We start from the raw sequence: 12,948 nt of genomic DNA on the forward strand, positions 1-12,948 counted from the left end.
GCTCCTTGGGGTTCTGCTGGAAGCTCCGCCAGACGGCCAGGAGCTCGGGTTCACTTGGTAGCGGTTCCTGCCCCAACGGGGTGGGCATCAGGGTGCCCTAGGCCATGGCCGCAGCTGCCCCAGGCCGGGGACAGCCGGGAAGCTTGGAAGGATGCTCCCGCAGGAGCAGAAGGGGTGGCCGGGCCCTCTGACTCCCGGAGGAACAGCTGAGAGGGATAGCCAGGCCCTCCGAGTCCCGGAGGAGCTGCCAAGTTGGAGTTAGTGGACCGCCTGTCAGCGGGAAGAGCCACCAACCCACACTCTCTCTACCAAGGCCCAATTTATGTATTTCTAATTTTGTTGCTTGTGCTTTTGGTGTCAGATCCGAGAACCATTGCCTAATCCAAAGTCTTGAAGATTTAGTCCTTGTTTTTCTCTGAGAGTTGTACAGTGTCAGCCTTTATTTATTTAGGTATTTTAGCCTCATTCTCTTGCATATGGAACTCCAGTTGTTTTAACCTCATTTGTTGAAAAGACTGTTCTGCCCCGTTGGGTAGTCTTGGCAACTTTGTTGAAAAGAAATTGACCATAAATGTATACAGGTCAGTTTCTGAACTGGGGATTCTATTGATCTGTTTGTCTACCCTTCACAGGCACCACACAGTCTTGGTTATTTTAGCTTTGTAGTATGTTCTGAGATGGAGAAGTGAGAGAGTCCTGTAATTTTGTGGTGCTTTTACAAGGCTGTTTTGCCTCTGCTGACTCATTTTCATTTCCCTATGAATTTCGGGGTAAGTTAATTTCTGGGGAAAAAAAAAAGGTAGCTGGTATTTTGATAGGAAATGAGAAAGAGAAGGGGCAAGAAAGAAAGAGATCAATTTCAGAATGGTTGTTCTCTCTGGAGGGGAGGAAGGGAAATATTGGGCATGGTCTCTCAGTGCTAATGGGGTTATAATGCTGAATATCTCAAAGCTTTGGTGAGCCCATGAGTATTTTATTATTTCTCTCTCAGAGGTACATGTCTATTTTTACTCACTCTTGAGTACATATATTTTATTGTAAAAATACATTCAGCCAGCTGTGAGACTATATTGTGTTATTTCCATGTTCTATTTACAGAGAATAGGGCTTAGGAATCAGGATAGGCTGTAGTCATTCTGGAGTTTTAAAGAGCGTCGTGAAGAAAATGGATATTTGCAGTGAGCACAAAAGTGACTTTTGCAACTAAATGAGATGGTGTTTAAAAAATTTAGCTTTGAGAGAGGAAGGGCATGCTAAAGGAGATGCTGAGTGAATTACCGTGGTGGGATAAGAGTCTGAGCTCACCTTCCCAGGAGGATTTGGTCTGAGGTAATACATGTAAGACCGTGTCACTCTCCAAGTCCCTGGGCCCGTGCAGAATGATAACCAGTGCTTGATGTTAGCATGTTGTGGTTAGATCGCCGACTCCGCTTTCCAAGCATCTCTAGACAAGTGGCATGGACAGACACATTGCAGGTTTAGAGAACGTTTTCAGAAGTGATCAGAACATTACAGACTGAGGCAAGATGTGTGTGTGATGTGGCCAAGAGAGCATGTACTTCCACATCCTGGGCAAATCACGAACCCGAGGCTGAGAAAATTGAAGTCGTGAGGAAGATGATTTCCTGAAGTGACTTTAGCAAGGAGAAAATAATTGAGAAAAATGAAAATTTCAGAAAAAATATCCGAGATGGGTCAGATACATTTAAATTGATACAGAGTGCCTTTGCATTTTGCTTCTGAAGACCAGTCTCTGTTCAAATTCTTTTGACAGTCATGATCTAAGGAAAGAGATCCTTTGGCCAAGAAAGTTTGACTTCTGCACAGTTTAAGAAATATCAGTGAGTTATTGGACGTGCAAGGTATAAAAAAATGAGGGCTACGGCTGAGCTTCAGCAGAGCTGGAAATGATGCTTACAAATGACACAGACCAGTAACAATCATCTCAGAGAGAATTGGGAATTGGGAAAAGAGAGTAACGAAAATGGAGGCTGGTTTCCAATCTGTGCCACAAATTAAACAAGGAGTCTTTAAATTTATTTATAATAATGCCTAGGGCAAGTCAGTTAGATTTTTTGAAGGGAGAGTTTGGCGCAAATAATGCGAAATGACAGAAACTCGAAGTATCATATGGTATTCACATTGAGAGGTGGATTTCTCCAGGTTTCTGGGGGAAGGCACAGCATAGGCAAATCACGAGAACTGTTTATGTGCTCAGCACTGTATTAAGTAGTATGGCAGATCGTAGGAACAATAAGGTAAGTTTCCTGCCCTCAAATGCTTTATAATCTAGTTAAGGGCATACCAGCAGGGTGGAATAATAAAAATATGAGACAGAATAAGGGAGATGCCCTTATGGAAGGCTCTCGGCAGTATTGCACTCTGGGTCCTGGTAGAGAACCAGGCGGCCGGAGCATCTGCTGCGAGGCTGCACTGGGAGCCCTCATTTCTTCTTACTGATTCCTAATTGTGCCCCCTCCCCCTTTGAGCTTATAGGCAAAAATGGAAATGACTCCTCCCAAGGCATTGTTGTGGAGCTTTCTACAAATGAAAAACAAGAATTTAAAGGAATGAAGAATGGCTTGGGGCAAGTGCATTGAAAACTGGTAAAAGGAAAACTGATAGTGAGAAAAGATATAAAAAGGCTTTCTTAGACCTGACTCTGAAGGCAGAATGAGCTGACATTTCACAGCAAAGGAGCGAGCAAACCTTCCTCTCCCACGCCGCCCTCTGCGATGTTGCCCTGTGCAGTGGCTAACAGCCATGTGCTAACTTTATCATTAAGAATATGTTAATAGCTTTTGTATATATTTAATTCAGCTGGAAATTGTGTCATACGTTTGAGAAATCTTTCCATCAAAATTAGTACGGATCAAACTTTTTGGCCTGAGGAGGAAATCAGTCTCAGTTATCAGGACAAATCACAGTGGACCACCTCATTACCCAACCGTCCTGATTAACGAGGCTTTACTCTCTGTCGCTGAGTCTGCCATTATGTGGTCCAGAACGTATTTTTTATATTATAATAAAATATGATTTTTGCAATATTACAACTTAATAGTAGTTCCTAAGGCAGAAAATCAGTCAGATTTCAGGCATGGTAACAGAATGAGATGCTAGATCAAATGGCTTACCAAGTAGATAAGCTCCAATGAAGATAAGTGTACATTTCATGTAGGTCTTGTGTTTTAATATTTGTATGTGGGGTTTTCCAATGTTCCGGGATAGTGTATCACACATGCACAAGGCCATGGTAATGAATCTTGTTACCCACACATATTTGTATCAAAAAAGGAATACTTTGCATCTAGATTTTTAATCAGAACAGAATCTAAGGTGTGTTTACCATGATGGCAACACTTATTTTTGGAGGAAAAAAAAAGAAGATGGAGGGAACAGCAACCCAAACTTAAGCAACAGCAGATTTTTCTTTTATTGATTATCCATTTATTTTGTGGGATTTCAACAGTGAAAGAGACCTGAGAAGCCATAAAATCAATCCCTCAAATTGAAGTTGGGAAAGAAGCAAATCATCTCTCGCACCTCTTCTGATTGGTAGTAATTAACTTGGGAGCATCTCAGTTACTCTTCCATTAAATGGTTCTCCTAGGGATCGAACTTATTACAGTTTATTTATTGGATTCATCCTCAGCACTCAAGGTGCTTTTGAAGGATATGATGCAAATTGTTAGCATCGTTTCATATTTATTGAGTTATAGAGTCACATAACAGCAGACGCTAGACGTAATGAGGAGAGCAAGACATTATTCCCATTTTGTAGCAAGGGTAGCTAAGGCAGGTGGGTAGGGGAGCGACTCATCCAGAGTAGGACAGAAGAATTTTCAGAGACTAGAACCCAGCTATCCTCAGTAGATCCCTTTTTTCGTTTGTACATAAGCTGAGTTTGCTGGAAAAATTTATCTCAGGAAGAAGCGAAATGTATTGAGAAAAAAGACTTAATTCTTAGACTCTTAGACTGGTAGTAGGGATGCTTCAGCATAAATCCCTAGAGAGGTAGGGGGCGCCTGGGTGGCTCAGTGGGTTAAGCCTCTCTCAGGTCATGATCTCAGGGTCCTGGGATTGAGCCCCACGTCTGGCTCTCTGCTCGGCAGGGAGCCTGCTTCCCCCCCCCCCCCCCCGCCTGCCTCTCTGCCTACTTGTGATCTCTCTCTGTCAAATAAATAAATAAAATCTTAAAAAAAAATCCTTGGAGAGGCGGTGGTTAAACACCTGTATTTACTTTGTAGTTATTCGGTTTGCATTTGCCAGTCTCTGCCAGTTGAAATCAGTCACTAACTAATGAGACAAGGAAGGGACAGGAAAGGAAAATAGTAAACCCAGATAATCTTTTTTTTTTTTTTAAAGATTTTATTTATATATTTATGCAAGAGAGAACATGGGTGGAGAGAGGTGGAGGGGGAGGGAAAAGCACAAGTAGGCATCCTGCTGGGCAGGGAGCCAAACATGGGGCTTAATCCCAGGGTCCTAAGATAGTGACCTGAAGCTAAAGGCAGATGCTTAACCGACTGAGCCATTCAGGTGCCCCCGTATTATCTTTTATAAGTGTGTAAATTGATGGATAGGATAGACTTTTTTTTCCCCCAATGTGGAAGCACAAAGTTCTGTGCCTAGTTCATTTCAAAAAAACATTTTGGTTTTGTGTAGAGCCAGAGCCAGTGGGTTTGTTTAAAATCCTCTTTTTTGGTTGGAATGGAAAAAAAGGGATCTGAGACCATCCGGGGATGTTAGCCTCCTAGTTGCAAACCTCCCCACACCCCCAACATAGACAGAGCTGACTCTGAGCTCTTTCTGTGCTGTCTCCATGGTCTTGGATGCCTACTGCTCTGTCCCAACCCAAACTCGACTGTGATTTTGACCATGGATCTGTGGCTGAAGCAGGCTGCTTCAAAGCCTGGGTTGGGAGGAGGAGGAGGAGACATATATCTCACTTTAGCTGGGCCCTGCCAGTCTCTTTGAAGGGAGGCATCTTAGAAAGTCTATAATGGGGCTCTAATCCTCTGCTCTTCTTCCTGGGAAATTCCCACTTGGTCTGTAATTTTGCATTTTAGAATTTTCCAACAATGTAATACGTCTTTTGGCCTCCTATACCCCACCCCCTACATCTTGTTTTTATTCTTTTCCTTTATTCAAATAAAGGCATTTCTACTCAAGGAGGAAAGAAAGGGGGAATAGGGAATGACGAATACAGGAAGTTGATTAATACATTAAAAACAAAAATGATTATTTTTGATTTATGACTTCTGAAAATATACATGATGGTTCTTCATCACCAGGAAAAAGATGAACAAAGAGAAAGAGAGAATCTTTGTTGTTTCATTGATCTGCCTTAATTGTATTCTTTCATGTCAGAAATAAGCTTGCCTGGAAGCTTCTGCCTGTACATGCTGGCGGGCTGGGTGTTTCTGTATCCCTGTGATTCCTGTTGCTTTTGCCATTCCCCAGCCCTTGTCAAAGGCGGCCTGTTATAATACAAACAAAATCGCACAAAACATCTAAAGATCTTTTGATTTCTAAGTGGATAAGAATTTATTTCTGAACAGAAAGGAATGTTTCCCTCCCCCCCAACAATATCTGATCATTTTATGATAAAACATATGATTGGTCAATATTGCTTTCCTGGTGACAGCCCTGAATGGGGTGACCTAGCAGAAGGATCCAGTGACAAATTAAAAACAAGAGTCATAACGGCTGCTGTGTTAAAGCACAGAAGTACGGGGTAAACACACCAGTCGTGACTATATATATATTTTGAGGATGATTAGCGTTTGCTTTGGGGACAGGATGGGAGGGGAAAGTAGTGACTATCAGGGGACTCAAGATGACTTACTGGGGAAGAAGGTTTTAGGAAGGGTATAAAGAGTGCCTAAAAAAGAAAACAGAATCTATAGAGCCACGTGTGGAGTTGGTGGGGGTGAGTGTGTCTTTGGGGAAACCTAGTTGCCTGACCCTGGGATGCAAGAAGGAGTGAAAGTCAGAGGCAGGAGCCAGACCGGCAGAGGGCCATTGTGGAGGTCTGAAGCATTTGCACTTGAATTGGTAGGCAGTGGTTTTAAGCATGGATGTTATTAGGTTTGGAGTTTAAGAAAATCGGAGTGTGGGCGGAGAGAGACTGGAAGCGAAGTGGAATTAGCAATCAGGGGAATTTTGTAATAGCGTCCGTGAGAAATCTGGAGAACCTAAGCTAAAGGGAAAGCCCAGATTGCATTGGCTGCATCTTCCTGGAGCCAGCATATGTAGTGATTGAATAAGCTGTCGATGCCTTAGAAAATATAATAAAAAATCTCTGGAAACGCTCCAGCAAAAATTGCATTTGCACATATTCATAAAATGTTGCTTGTAATTTCAGGGGCTTTACAGATCCCTGAGAGCCAGCGACCATTTAGGGACCCATGGGCTGCAAATTAAGCACCTGTGAGTCTGACCAGTTGGACTGGCATTTAAACAATGAACAGTCAGTCACATAAGAAAAATGGTGTACCATTTGGACATTATATAGATCAGCATTTCCCAGTACAGAGTTTGTGGTCCAACAGTTTTGGAAATTGCTACATACTGTGATCCTCTGGAAGGCTAATATTATTTATCTTCTTCTTAAATGTTCTGCAGTAAAGAATACTGGCTTAACTGCTCACTTCAGGACTTCCAGCCACAGACCTAATGCTTCCCGGAGCCCGTGCCTGCAGTCTTCACCCATGAATGCTCTCACAGTCTTCGTCGATTTGTTTATTTTCATTTTTAAAATTTATATTTTGTGATAATTTTCTTGAGATATTCACATGCCATCCAGTTCCTCCTTGACAGTGTGTAATTCAGTGAACTTTAGTCTACGTATAGCTGTATGCAAACCGTCATGACAGTCAATCTTAGAACATTTTCATCACCGTAAAGAGAAGCCCTGGGCCCTTTAGCTCTCACTGTCCTGTCGCTTTATCCTCCCCCTGGCCCGAGGCAGCTACTCATCTGCCCTCTGCCTCTGTGATGATGCTTCCTCTGCACACGTCATATATAGATGCAGTCGCGCATTATGTCACCTTTTGCATCTGGCCTCTTTTGCTTAACATGATGTTTTCCAGGTTTGTTCATGTTGTATAGTGTGTATCCGCGCTTTTTAATGGCTGAATGATTTTCCATCCTAGGGACGCGGCATTTGTCCATTCATCCAGTGATGGACATGTGGCTTATTTCCACCTGTTGACTTTCTTTATTTCTTTCTTTTTTTAAAAAGATTTTAGCCATCCAGGCACCCCTCACCTTTTGACTACTATAAATAATGTTGCTATTAATATTCAGGTATAAGTTTCTGTCTGAACACTGTTTTCAGTCTCTTATGTATACAGCTAGGAGTGGAATTGCAGACCGTGTGTTGCATATGACTTAACTCCTATGTGGAATCTGAAAAAAACAAACAAACACGCAGACAAAAAGCAGGATCAGACCAGGGAGGAGGGTAGGCGGATGGGCAAAATGGGTGAAGGGGAGTGGGAGATTCAGACTTCTAGTGGCACAGCATAACCTGTAGACTTGTGGGATCACGAAGTTGTACACGGGAAACTAATGCGACAGTGTGCGTCAGCTGTGCTGAAATAAAAACAAATGAACACGATCTTCAGATATAAATGGGACTTGGGGGGCGCCTGGGTGGCTCAGTGGGTTAAGCCGCTGCCTTCGGCTCAGGTCATGATCCCAGGGTCCTGAGATCGAGTCCCACATCGGGCTCTCCACTGGGCGGAGAGCCTGCTTTCCTCTCTCTCTCTCTCTGCCTACTTCTCTGCTTACTTGTGATCTCTCTCTGTCAAATAAATAAATAAAATCTTTAAAAAAAAAAAATAAATGGGACTTGGACTGCACCTGCCTTCCTCTCTTCCAGCCTTAGTTAGTGTGCGCCAGGAGATAGATGTTCCGGTCTTTACCGACTAGCCCGGTGTGATCCTGGAGTACCTCCGAACTCCTATCTCTAATATCGGACGTGTACTGGGCAGATCTGCGCTCTAGATAAGCGCTTACCAAACTTGAGCGCTCATTAGAGTCGCCGTTAGTGTCAGCAAACCCAGATCGTTGAGGCCCGCATGCGAGTTTCTGATTCGGAAGGTCTGGCTGGGACCTGAGAATCTGCATTTCTGTGCAGTTCCCACGTGATGCTGATGGTGTCGGTCCACGGACCCAACTCTGAGAACTGCCGCCCTAGCATTTTTGTGATCCCGGGAACTCGGACTCCGTCGTTTTTAAGTCCTCTCTCTCTAGAGCTGGTGGCTCATGGCTGGCGGCCCGTCTGTTGTGTGTCTGAAGCTGGACGTATTCTCAAGGCCTCGTTCTGGGGAGTGGTTGCCGTTGGTGTTTTCTGAGGCCGCCCACTGCAGCCGTCATAAATGTTTTTTAAAATTACACACGTGTAGATGGCATTAATGAATTGTGTTGCCGTGGGGCTGACGTGGTATAAATGCAGACTTTTTAGGATACTACACATTTGATGAACCCAGAGCGCATACCGATGGATTTGGTTGTACGAAGGACCTAGTCACGTGGCAGTTCTGGTAGGGGAACCCTGCTCGTTTTAATGTGCCCGTTGGCGCGGGTGCCGTTCACATGCAGAGAGGACTCTGTTCGAAATGCAAGTGACAATTCCTGCAGAGCCAAGGCCAGGAGAAAATGTTGACATTGATGAAATTTGACTTCGGAGTCCCTTCCCTCCATGTTTACTCAGTTAATAAATACTGACCCACTGTTGGCACATGAGACATTAAGCTAGATGCTTTGGGGGATACAGAGATAGATCAGATGAAATCCTTGCCTTCGACGGAATTTATAACCCAGCATTACCTCCATGGAGTCGGGGAGTGGGGCTGCTGTATCATCACCTGGACTCAAATGACAGTAAATCTGATGATTAGTATGTGACTTCACACGATTTATGGAACCCCTTTGAGCATCACCCTCCTAATGGTAGATAGGGAAAATAACAACCGCTAAGACCAACTATGGCTTCCTTGTGAAAACCCACATAAAATGCCTTCCACCATGCCCCTCGTATGTGTTCCAGAAACACAGAAGTTTCTAAGTCATCATAAAAGTAGAGAGCGATAGATGTGATGCATAATTTTTTCATGCTCACTCTGTGTTGGCTACCGAACGAAGCTTCTGGTGTATTATCTCATTAATCCTTACAACAGCCCCTCTGAAACGGATGGGGCAATTTTCTTCATTGTGTAGATGAGAAGCAGGACTCCGGAACCTTAAGAAATTTGCCAAGGGGACCACAGCTTGTAGAGGACTTAGCTGGTGTCTACCTGACAGCATTCTGGTTCCAGGGCTCATACCCCCTACCCCCCCCTTTTTAAAAGATTTTATTTATTTATTTGACAGAGCACAAGCAGGCAGAGTGGCAGGCAGAGGGGGAGAGAGAAGCAGGCTCTCCACAGAGCAAGGAGCCTGATGTAGAACTTGGTCTCACTGAGCCACCCAGGCGTCCCCGGGCTCGTCCCCTTAACCACTGTGTATATTGCTCCTTAATAAATGCTCCAGGAGAGCTAACCAAGGTATTTGGAGGAATCAGAGGTAGCAGGGAAAACTCTCTGAAGGGGACTGTTATAGGGGACTTCCTTCTAGTTCTCTAGAAGGAACCGCTAATACAACAAAGGCTTTGAGCTGGGACTCGAAGGCTAGGACTATTTTGGCTCTGCACAATTGTCATCTGCCCTTTTCCTGTTCAACATACTTCTTTGTTCAGTAAACATTTACCCAGCATCTGTTTTCACCAGGCCTTCTGGTAGGTGCCGGTGACACTGCTTAGCACGACATCCCTGGTTCAGCGTCCGTGCTGGATAGAAACGAAGAGCCGGAGGCGGGGATGGTGGTCCAACGGGCATTTAATGAGTAGCGGTGAAGGAGAAACTTAGGATGCTGTGTACTCTGGGAACTGCACACCATGGGCTGACTGAACGCCAAGCTGTGCTACCTTCTGTGAGGGCTGTGTGAGTGAGTAAGACAAGATTCTGTTCTGTTCAGTAGTTAGACCCTCCCCGGGAGGTACTTCATGTTCTTGCTTTACATTTCTTGCAGCTGTGAATGTTGCTAGCTGCAGCGGAAATGTCTCCAGTTTAGGATCCGTTCACTCAGTTATTTACGATCTCTTAATTGTTAAATAAACTAATGTGATAGGATAACATTTTGAAATTATTGTCCCGTCTCACCCCTCCCCCACCCTCCCTCTCCCTTCTGCCCCCAGCCTCCATTCCTGCAGCTGAAGCTTTGTACACACATGGCCTAAAGAACTGGATATTATAGGACATTGAGCGGAAAAGTCAGTCTTTCTGGCTGTCGTTTATAAAAACCTGTGCCCTCAAAGGAGGGGATAGGACTCTTGGCATAACCCACCCTAGTTAGAAAAGGCTTCCTGCACAGGGAATTACTCTAGCGAGGTTGAGAAATGCCTGGGATTACATTTCTACTGCCTTGAGGGTTGCTGGAGGGGAGGTGGTTGGGGGGAGTGGGGTAAACGGTGATGGGCATCAAGGAGGCCACTTGTAATGAAAGCTGGGTATTATATGCTAGTGATGTATCACTGAATTCCACCTCTGAAAGGGATACTACACTATATGTTAATGAACTTGAATTTAAACAAAATCTTGAAAGAAAAAAAAAGTTTAGTTAAATTATACGGAAAATTAAAAGAGGTTAACACTTCTTGCCTCCTTGTGTTGGTGGATGATATTGGAATCTGTTGTACTGATTCATGTTAAGGCTCGTGATCCTTTCTAGATAATTTTGGCTTTCAACAGTGACTTTTAATACTGTAATCACTCATTCAACATATACATGCAGAGCATCTACTAAGTACCAAGTTAAGAGGTAGGGGCCAGTATTACAATGCGGAGCAAGAGTAGACACCGCTCTTGCCAAATAATCATTACCTTCAAGGTAGAAAGTCATTGATCAAGTAGATGCAAAATTACACATACGGGAAGTACCAGTGGGGAGAAAGAAATGTGAAACAGAGAGCAAGGGGATCTGACCTCCTCTGGGCGGATCTGAGATGTCTCTCTGAGAAGTGACACTGGAGTTGGGACCTGCAAACAGGTGCTGACTAGTTAGAGAGAACAGAGAGCCTTCCGGACAGACGGAATCACAGTTTTTAGGCTCTTTCCTTGGTGGCAGAACTGCTAGAGAAAACCTTGGTTGCAGGGCGGGGAGAGAGAGACTGCGATCACAGAATGAGGGCAGCTGCGGACGTGAAGGGTTTTCCTGAGTGTGAAGGCATCTTCTGTGTGGGGGTGCTGCTGGTGTGTATCTCCCATGACTGGGTGTGTTCCCCGAGGTCTCTGAGCCCAGCGTGTTCAAGGCTAAAGCATTCATCTCTCCCAAAGCTGCTCCTACTCCTGGGCATCCCATCTTGACAAACGACCGCTCTGCCTTTGCATTGTGTCTAAGCCCAAGCCTTCCACCTCATCCTTTCCTCATCCTTCTTTCTCACCCCCCATGTCCAATCCATCTCCGATTTCTGTCAATACTGTCTCATTAATATCTCTCGCATCTAATGCGCTGCGCTCTGTTCCAACTGCCACTGGCTTAGCCTGTGGTCAGCCTCTTCCACCCGGCTTGGTGCACCCTGAGCTGCTTTCAGTTCTCTGAAGAAGCTGCACCTTCCCCTCGCTCCAGGTCTTTCTCTGTCCAGCAATCTCCTCTCTTCTGTATCCTCACCTATAATACTCCTTTTCATACCATAGGATGCTTCTCTTTGGAAGACTCTCTCTGTGATCACCAGCCACAGCTGTCGGGGAGATGAAGTTGGATTTTCCTCCTTCGTGTTCCCTCCTAGTATTTTGTGCTTATCTCTTTCCATTACCTGTTTACTCGGATGTCTAGACCTGGGCTATCCTATATAGTGGCCGTGACCACCTGTAGTAGCTGTCAGGTACTTGAAATGTGGCTAGGATGAATTGAGATGTTCTGTGAAGTATAAAATGCCATATTTCAATGAACTAGTATAAAAAGTACAAATTACTTAATTAGTAATTTTTAAATACTGGTTACACGTTGAAATAATATTTTATAAATACCAAGTCCAATTAAATATATTATTAAAATTAAATTCACCTATTGCCTTTTACTTCCTAGAATGTGCCTACTGGAAAACTTAAAAGTATATTTATGGCTCACATTTGTGTCTCCCATCATTCTTTTTCGATGCTAGGGGTCTAGACTGGAAACAACCTAGAGCAGGTCCAGCAAACTGGCCAGTGGGCCAAATCTGGTCTGCCTGTTTGTATAAATAAAGTTTTATTGGAACACAGCCAGCTCATTCCTTGACATATTATCTACAACTCTTTCCCATTACAGCAGCAAAGTTGAGCAGTTATGGTAGAGACTGTGTGGCCCACAAGCCTAAAATGTTTGCTACTTTTCCCTTTACGAAAAGTTTGCTGAATTCTGAAAAAGGCTGATACCACATTTTGTGCAGTCATTCTGTCTCCAAATCATTGCATGATACCTGGCACACAGTAAATGTTTGTTGAGTGAATAAATATCTATCTATTGAATGTTGAGTGAAGATAGTTTTTAGCATTGTATTGCTAGGATCATCACCGAAATTTTGACCCACAGCTTTGATGAGCGTATGACTGGAACTAGAAACTGAGAAATACCCCGATAAGCAGGTGTGTATTTGGGTAGTAATCCCATACGACAATTAAAGTGGGAACTCTCTTTAAAATATGTGGCCCCCACTTCTGTCATCAGGGAATATCTTGATTTGGGAGTGGATAGAGATATTTTAATTATGCCTGAAATGGGATGGAGAGTTGTGTAAGTGAGACGAGTTATCTCACAGGTTGGACATTTGGGTTTAGGGTTTAGGTCACAACAAGGGGCACCTGGTGGCTCAGTTGGTTCAGTTGGTTAAGCTTCTGCCTTAGGCTCAGGTCATGATCCCAG

This window comes from Neovison vison, chromosome 4 (assembly GCF_020171115.1).
Source record: "Neovison vison isolate M4711 chromosome 4, ASM_NN_V1, whole genome shotgun sequence".
In the NCBI taxonomy this organism is placed as follows: Eukaryota; Metazoa; Chordata; class Mammalia; order Carnivora; family Mustelidae; genus Neogale; species Neogale vison.